Consider the following 7,285-nt stretch of genomic DNA (forward strand, 5'->3'; position numbering starts at 1 on the left):
GATTTTAGCAAGACATGTGTTTGATATTTTCGAATGGGACGCCCTTTGCTGTCAGCAGCGTCGATCATTTTTTTCTTTATTCTTTAGTTGTGAAGCAAATATTGCCTCTGACATGTGAGTCGCTGAGATGCATAATCATCGATTGTTTTGAATGTTCTCTATGAATTGCCAGGCCTGTGTGTTTGATTGCAATGTACAGAAACGCTAAAAAGCTGCTCAAACTCTTTGTACTCCTTCTGTTCCTTTTTACTTCGCACATTGTGAAAGTGCATACTTTTTGTATAAGATTGGTCAAAGTAGAGATACTTTGACTGCAGACAAAACTTGTATGCAGACTAGAAAGGACCGGAGGGAGTACATGTGAAACTGCTGCAAACGAGGTGATCACCCTGGGAATAATGCTAGTACGTATTATTTTGCATGTTCATCCAATACCAGTGATACAGGAATTCGAACTAATCGAAATAAATTCATTCATACATGGTCGGATTTCATATAAACATGCCGGACTTCATTACATTTCATACATTCTTCAACTAAAAAGGGGTGCGTTGGAGGTATAATTAATTAACTGAAGCTACCCACCTGTGTCCCGCTGAGCCGAACAAAAGCTTCAGTGACTTAACTGCAGGTGCAGTTGCGTAACTGACATGTGGCCTGTTGGGCCCACGTGTCAGTCAGCCAACTGCACCAGCAGTTAAGTAGAAGCAGCGTTCTTCTCCAGCGCAGCTCTCCGACTCCACATCACCGCCAAGAAGCTAACCGGCCGTCAATGGTCAACCCGCCTAGCTTGGCTTCAACCGGAGGGTAGCAGCGGGGGCCTTACTTGGACCCGAGCGACGGCGACCTACCATGTTCTACTCTTCCTCGTTTTCTGTGTAGCACGGCCTCGTTGGTAGTGGGGCGGGGCCTCGGCGGAGCCGGCGATGTCCTCTGTCTCGTTGCCGGCAGGGTGGGGCCTCGGCTGAGAAGGCGATGTCCTCTGCCTCGTTGTTGGCAGGGCGGGGCCTCGGCGGAGCCGGTGGTGTCCTCTGCCTCGTTGTTGGCGCCGCGGGGCCTCGGCGGAGAAGGGCCTCGTCGACGCCAGTGAAGCGGGGACTCGTCGGACCCGGCATTGTCCTCTGCCTCGTCCTCGGTCTCGCCAAACAGCGCCTTGCCCGCTTCATCGCCCTCTTTGCTAGCCTCTTTGTAGGCGGCCGCAGCCTCCGCCACCTGCATGCGGTACCGCCAGCGCTCGAGGAGGCCCTTGCGGGCGGAGCGATACGAGTCGAGCAGCGCCTCCTGTTCCGTTTGCTCCGCGGTGATATGCTCCTCCGCCTGCAGGTGCTCCTGGAGGAGATGGTGGTTGTAGGCGGCGTCGGCCTGCGCCTCCCGGAACTGCTCCTCATGCATCCGCCTCACCCTATCCATATATTGGGCACGGGCCTCGCCGATGGTCATGGTGCAATGCACCGGCGAGGATGGCGCGGAGGAGGGGGTTGGCGCTGGATCATCGACTACCATGTTCTCCATTGGGATGTCGTCGTCCCCCGGCTGCCTGCCGGCCAGCCGGTCGGCAGCAATGGCTGCCATCTCCTTGTGGTCTGTCGTTCGCCCATCCCGAAGAGCGCTGGAGTGTGAGGAAGCCGTGGTGGGCAGTAGTAGTGTGGACAGGAGAAAGGGAATGGATGCGGATGACTGCGGCTATGGCCGGCGCAGCAGTTTATATAGCAATGGTGGGCGGGCGGAGGGACGGACGTGTGGCGCCGGAGTAGCTACCTCGGCAACCGCGTATCATTAATGTGGGCCGTAGATGGACGGACGGACGGCACTTGTGTCATTTGAAGGCGGAGCAATCGCCTGCACCGGGAAGCGGGGCGGGCGGCGTTGACTGTTTCGGGCGAAAAGTGCGTGCGGGCAAGGAGATGACTTTACTTGGAGAGGATGACAATGGGGACCCACCAGGTCCATAGCCTCACGTACGCAAGTGCCTCCTTATTATATATATATATATATAATTTATTTTGCTTCCTCCTGGTTTCCTGACATCACGATCCCACATCATTGTCAACCTATGTAGTACTCCCTCCTTTTCGGTTTATAGGGCTTATCTCAAAATTTTAATTTTTCCATTTTATAAGGCTCAATTTGGTTGTTCCCCATCACATGTTCAGACTTTAAGGTGCATTAAATCATTGCATGCAAGTATTAAGAGAAAACTGACCAATGCATGCACTTTATGTATGCATGCATTGCAATTAATGCATTCGTAAACATAATTTTTTGAGGAAAACAAGAGCATTAATTGGGTGCTTTTGCAAACTACAAAAAATATTCCACCACTCATCATCTACCTTGGTTGGTGAGATTTTTGAGCTGAGCCTTATAAACCGGAAAGGAAGGAGTAGTCAATAAACGAGAGAATTGCACAAGAAGCGGCCGACAGCTGGGACCAAGCAGCTCGAGCAGTATTTGTGTTTTTGAGGTGTGAGCACTGCAGATTTTTTCGATGTTTAGCCCAGATATTAATTTTTCTCCTCTGAACAACAACGAAAACATCGCTGCAGGTATTAACTGGGCAGGCTATGGCCCATCTAGCCCAGGCCAGATATCCAGCCCAGATATTAATTTTTTTCAAGCTGAAAATGGCTAGCCCAGCTATAGTTTTTTTAGGAATACCCAGCCCAGGTCAAGTTGTTATTCTCCGCCCCGCTGGGCTGCAAATCTTTCCTAGGAGGGATGCATTAGGCTTAACAAAAAAAATGGGCTTTAAGAAATAATAAATGGGTTGTAGTTATAAAAACTGGGCAGTAACTATAAAAAAATGCACCAAACACGTGATTACTTTATAAAATATTGTTTTTGGATATTGAAATTTTTAATTTCATTAATTGTTGCGAGCGCAATGTTTAGTTGGATTTTTACGTAATATAAATTTATATTGAAATTGTATTTAATCTGACTAGAAATTTTGGGATAAAAATATTTCGGATCCTATCAAAATATGGAAAAAAATTATTGAATTCTGTTTTGAACGGTTGGTTGAAATGGGTTGTACTTTTAACAAGCTGTAAATGGGTTGTAGTAAATTCCATTAGAATTCAAAAATGGGCTACACATTCTTACAAATCTCAAATGGGCTATAAGTTCTCTGCCACACACTTTTGGCCTTACTAAGTTGACGCGTCCCCTAAAAAACAGAGTTGACGCGTATGCAAGGCTTTGTCAACTTATAGTCAACACACGGTTCTAACAGCAGTGGCCGTTGGATGTCCATCCAATGGATGTCGTGCTTCTTCTTCAATCTCGGATATTCTAGCTTCACCTGCCCAAAAAATGATTCCTCCCCCTGACATCTGGGGCGCACCGTTTCGGAAGCTGACCTGTGGGCCTACTAAGTTGACGTACCAAGGGCTTTGTCAACTTAGTCAATATAAATGATTCTAGCTGCAGTGACCGTACGATGTCCATCCAACGGCCGTCGTGCTTCTTCAACCTCTGGTCTTCTTGCTCCAGCCGCCCAAAGCAGCACCGGTCGTGTCGTCTGCTCCTGCCTCCCATGGCCGGCGGTGCTGCCGCGGAGGCCTCACCGCCCCTACTACTCCCACCGCTGGCCAGGCCATCCCTCCACTAAACCACACCCCCTGTTATTCTGCTGCGACGGCAGCGCAGCCGAACCAGTGAACCCTCGTACTCCTCTCCGCGTGTGCATCCACTGCCGCGTCTTCCCCAGCTCCGCGTCGTCCCCTTCCTAGGCCTCGCCGTCGTCCACCGCCCTGGTGCTCTCGGCGCGGCGTGGTCAACGTGGTCAAGGAACGACTTCCATCGGACGTGGACTGTACGTGGAGAGGCTGACAACTGGGTCCACGGCACCCGCAAGGAAGTGCCTCCTTATTACGCGCAAAATAATTATTCCTCCACCTGAAAGCGGGGACCCACCGGACGGGCCACCGTATTTCGCGAAAAAAAATGATTCACCCCCTGACTGCTGGGACCCACGAGCTACATCTTCGTTCGCAAGGAAGTGCGTCCGAGAAAAAAACGGTTCGCCCCCCTGACTGCTGGGACCCACTAGCTACATCTTCGCACGCAAGGAAGTGCGTCCGAAAAAAACGATTCGCCCCTCGACTGTTGGGACCCACCAGCTACAACTTCGCACACAAGGAAGTGCGTCCGGGCAAAAAAACGATTTGCCCCCCTGACTGCTGTGACCCAGCAGCTACACCTTCACACGCAAGGAAGTGCGTCCGGGCAAAAAAACGATTCTCCCCCTGACTGCTGGGACCCACCAGCTACATCTTCGCAGGCAAGGAAGTGCCTGACAATCGGGACCCACCTGGTCGAAGCGTACGTAGCGTTGTCATTCTGGTCGCGAATGTGTACATACATACTGGTCGATGTAGAGGCGCGCACGTGTTGTAGTAGAGGCGCGCACGTAGCATGTACACATACGTACAGCGGCCAGGGTGCAAGAAAGAAAATACGGCCACGTATGTGTACATACGGGCAGGGTCTCGAATGCCTACTCACGCATACGTACAGCCAGGGTGATACGTCTCCAACGTATCTATAACTTTTGATTGCTCCATGCTATATTATCTACTGTTTTGGGCATTATTGGGCTTTATTATCCACTTTTATATTACTTTCGGTACTAACCTATTAACCAAGGGCCCAGCCCAGATTTGCTGTTTTATACCTATTTCAGTGTTTTGAAGAAAAGGAATATCAGACGGAGTCGAAATGGAACGAAATCAACAGGAGAAGTTATTTCTGGAAGGAAACACACCTGATAGACTTGGACTCCACGTCAGGAGATACGGGAGGAGCTCATGAGGGTAGGGGCACCCCCCTAGGGCGCGCCCCCTGCCTCGTGGGGCCCCCGTAGCTCCTCCGACGTACCTCCTACACCCATATATACCTACGTAACATAAAACTTCCAGAACGGAAGATAGATCAGGAGTTCCGCTGCCAGAAGCCTCCGTAGCCACCAAAAGTCAATCGGGACCCTGTTCCGGCACCCTGCCGGAGGGGGGAACACTCACCGGCGGCCATCTTCATCATCCCGGCGCTCTCCATGACGAGGAGGGAGTAGTTCTCCCTCGGGGCTGAGGGTATGTACCAGTAGCTTTGTGTTTGATCTCTCTCTCTCTCTCGTGTTCTTGAGATGATATGATCTTGATGTATCGCGAGCTTTGCTATTATAGTTGTATCCTATGTTTCTCCTCCCCCTCTTCTCTCTTGTAATGAATTGAGTTTTCCCTTTGGAGTTATCTTATCGGATTGAGTCTTTAAAGATTTGAGAACACTTGATGTATGTCTTGCCGTGGATATCTGTGGTGACAATGGGATACCACGTGCCACTTGATGTATGTTAAGGTGATCAACTTGCGGGTTTCGTGACATTGGGAACCTATGCATAGGGGTTGGCACACGTTTTCATTGTGATTCTCCGGTAGGAACTTTGGGGCACTCTTTGAGGTCCTTTGTGTTGGTTGAATAGATGAATCTGAGATTGTGTGATGCATATCGTATAATCATACCCACAGATACTTGAGGTGACATTGGAGTATCTAGGTGACATTAGGGTTTTGGTTGATTTGTGTCTTAAGGTGTTATTCCAGTACGAACTCTAGGGATGTTTGTGACACTTATAGGAATAGCCCAACGGATTGATTGGAAAGAATAACTTTGAGGTGGTCTCGTACCCTACCATAATCTCTTCATTCGTTCTCCGCTATTAGTGACTTTGGAGTGACTCTTTGTTGCATGTTGAGGGATAGTTATGTGATCCAATTATGTTAGTATTGTTGAGGGAACTTACACTAGCGAAAGTATGAACCCTAGGCCTTGTTTCCTATCATTGCAATACCGTTTACGCTCACTTTTATCACTTGCTACCTTGCTGTTTTTATAATTTCAGATTACAAATACTCATATCTACTATCCATATACCACTTGTATCACCATCTCTTCGCCGAACTAGTGCACCTATACAATTTACCATTGTATTGGGTGTGTTGGGTACACAAGAGACTCTTTGTTATTTGGTTGCAGGGTTGCTTGAGAGAGACCATCTTCATCCTACGCCTCCTACGGATTGATAAACCTTAGGTCATCCACTTGAGGGAAATTTGCTACTGTCCTACAAACCTCCGCACTTGGAGGCCCAACAACGTCTACAAGAAGAAGGTTGTGTAGTAGACATCAAGCTCTTTTCTGGCGCCGTTGCCGGGGAGGTGAGTGCTTGAAGGTATATCTTTATATCTTGCAATCGAGTCTTTTAGTTTCTTGTTTTATCACTAGTTTAGTTTATAAAAGAAAACTATAAAAAAAGGAATTGAGTTTGTCTCATACGCTTCACCTTTTTAATATCTTTCGTGAGTATGATGGAAAGGATAATTGTGCTCAAGTGCTAGAAGAAGAAATCTATAAAATGTTTGGCACTAAATATTTGAATGATGAGCATGATAGCAATGTTGTTAGTATGAATTCCTTGAATATCCATGATGCTAATGATATGCAAAGCCACAAGCTTGGGGAAGCTATGTTTGATGAAGATGATATTTTTTGTCCCCCAAGCTTTGATGAGCAAATTTATTATGATGAAAGCATGCCTCCTATCTATGATGATTATTGTGATGACACGTATGCTTTAAAGAATAATGATAACCATGAAACTTGTCATCTTAATCTTAATTTTCAATCACATGATAATTATTTTGTTGAGTTTGCTCCCACTACTATTCAAGAGAAGAATTTTGCTTATGTGGAGAGTGGTAAATTTTGCATGCTAGTAGATCATGAAAAGAATGCTTTAGGTGCTGGTTATATTGTTGAATTTATTCATGATGCTACTTGAAATTATTATGAGGGAGGAATATATGCTTGTAGGAATTGCAATAATATCAAGTTTCCTCTCTATGTGCTTAAAGTTTCCATGTTATGCTTGTTTTGCCCTCCTATGCTAGTTGATTATTGTTCCCATAAGTTGTTTGCTCACAAAATCCCTATGCATAGGAAGCATGTTAGACTTAAATGTGCTAGTCACATTCTTCATGATGCTATCTTTATGTTTCAATTCTTATCTTTTATGTGAGCATCTATGAAATCATCATGCCTAGCTAGGGGCGTTAAACGATAGCGCTTGTTGGGAGGCAACCCAATTTTATTTTAGTTCCTTTCTTTTTTCTCCTCTTTAGTAATAAATAATTCATCTAGCCTCTGTTTATATGTTGTTTTATGCTTTTAATTAGTGTTTGTGCCAAGTAGAACCTTTGGGAAGACTTGGGGAAAGTCTTGTTGA

This window comes from Triticum urartu, chromosome 3A (genome assembly GCF_056163025.1).
Source record: "Triticum urartu cultivar PI428250 chromosome 3A, HENAU_Tu73, whole genome shotgun sequence".
NCBI lineage: Eukaryota > Viridiplantae > Streptophyta > Magnoliopsida > Poales > Poaceae > Triticum > Triticum urartu.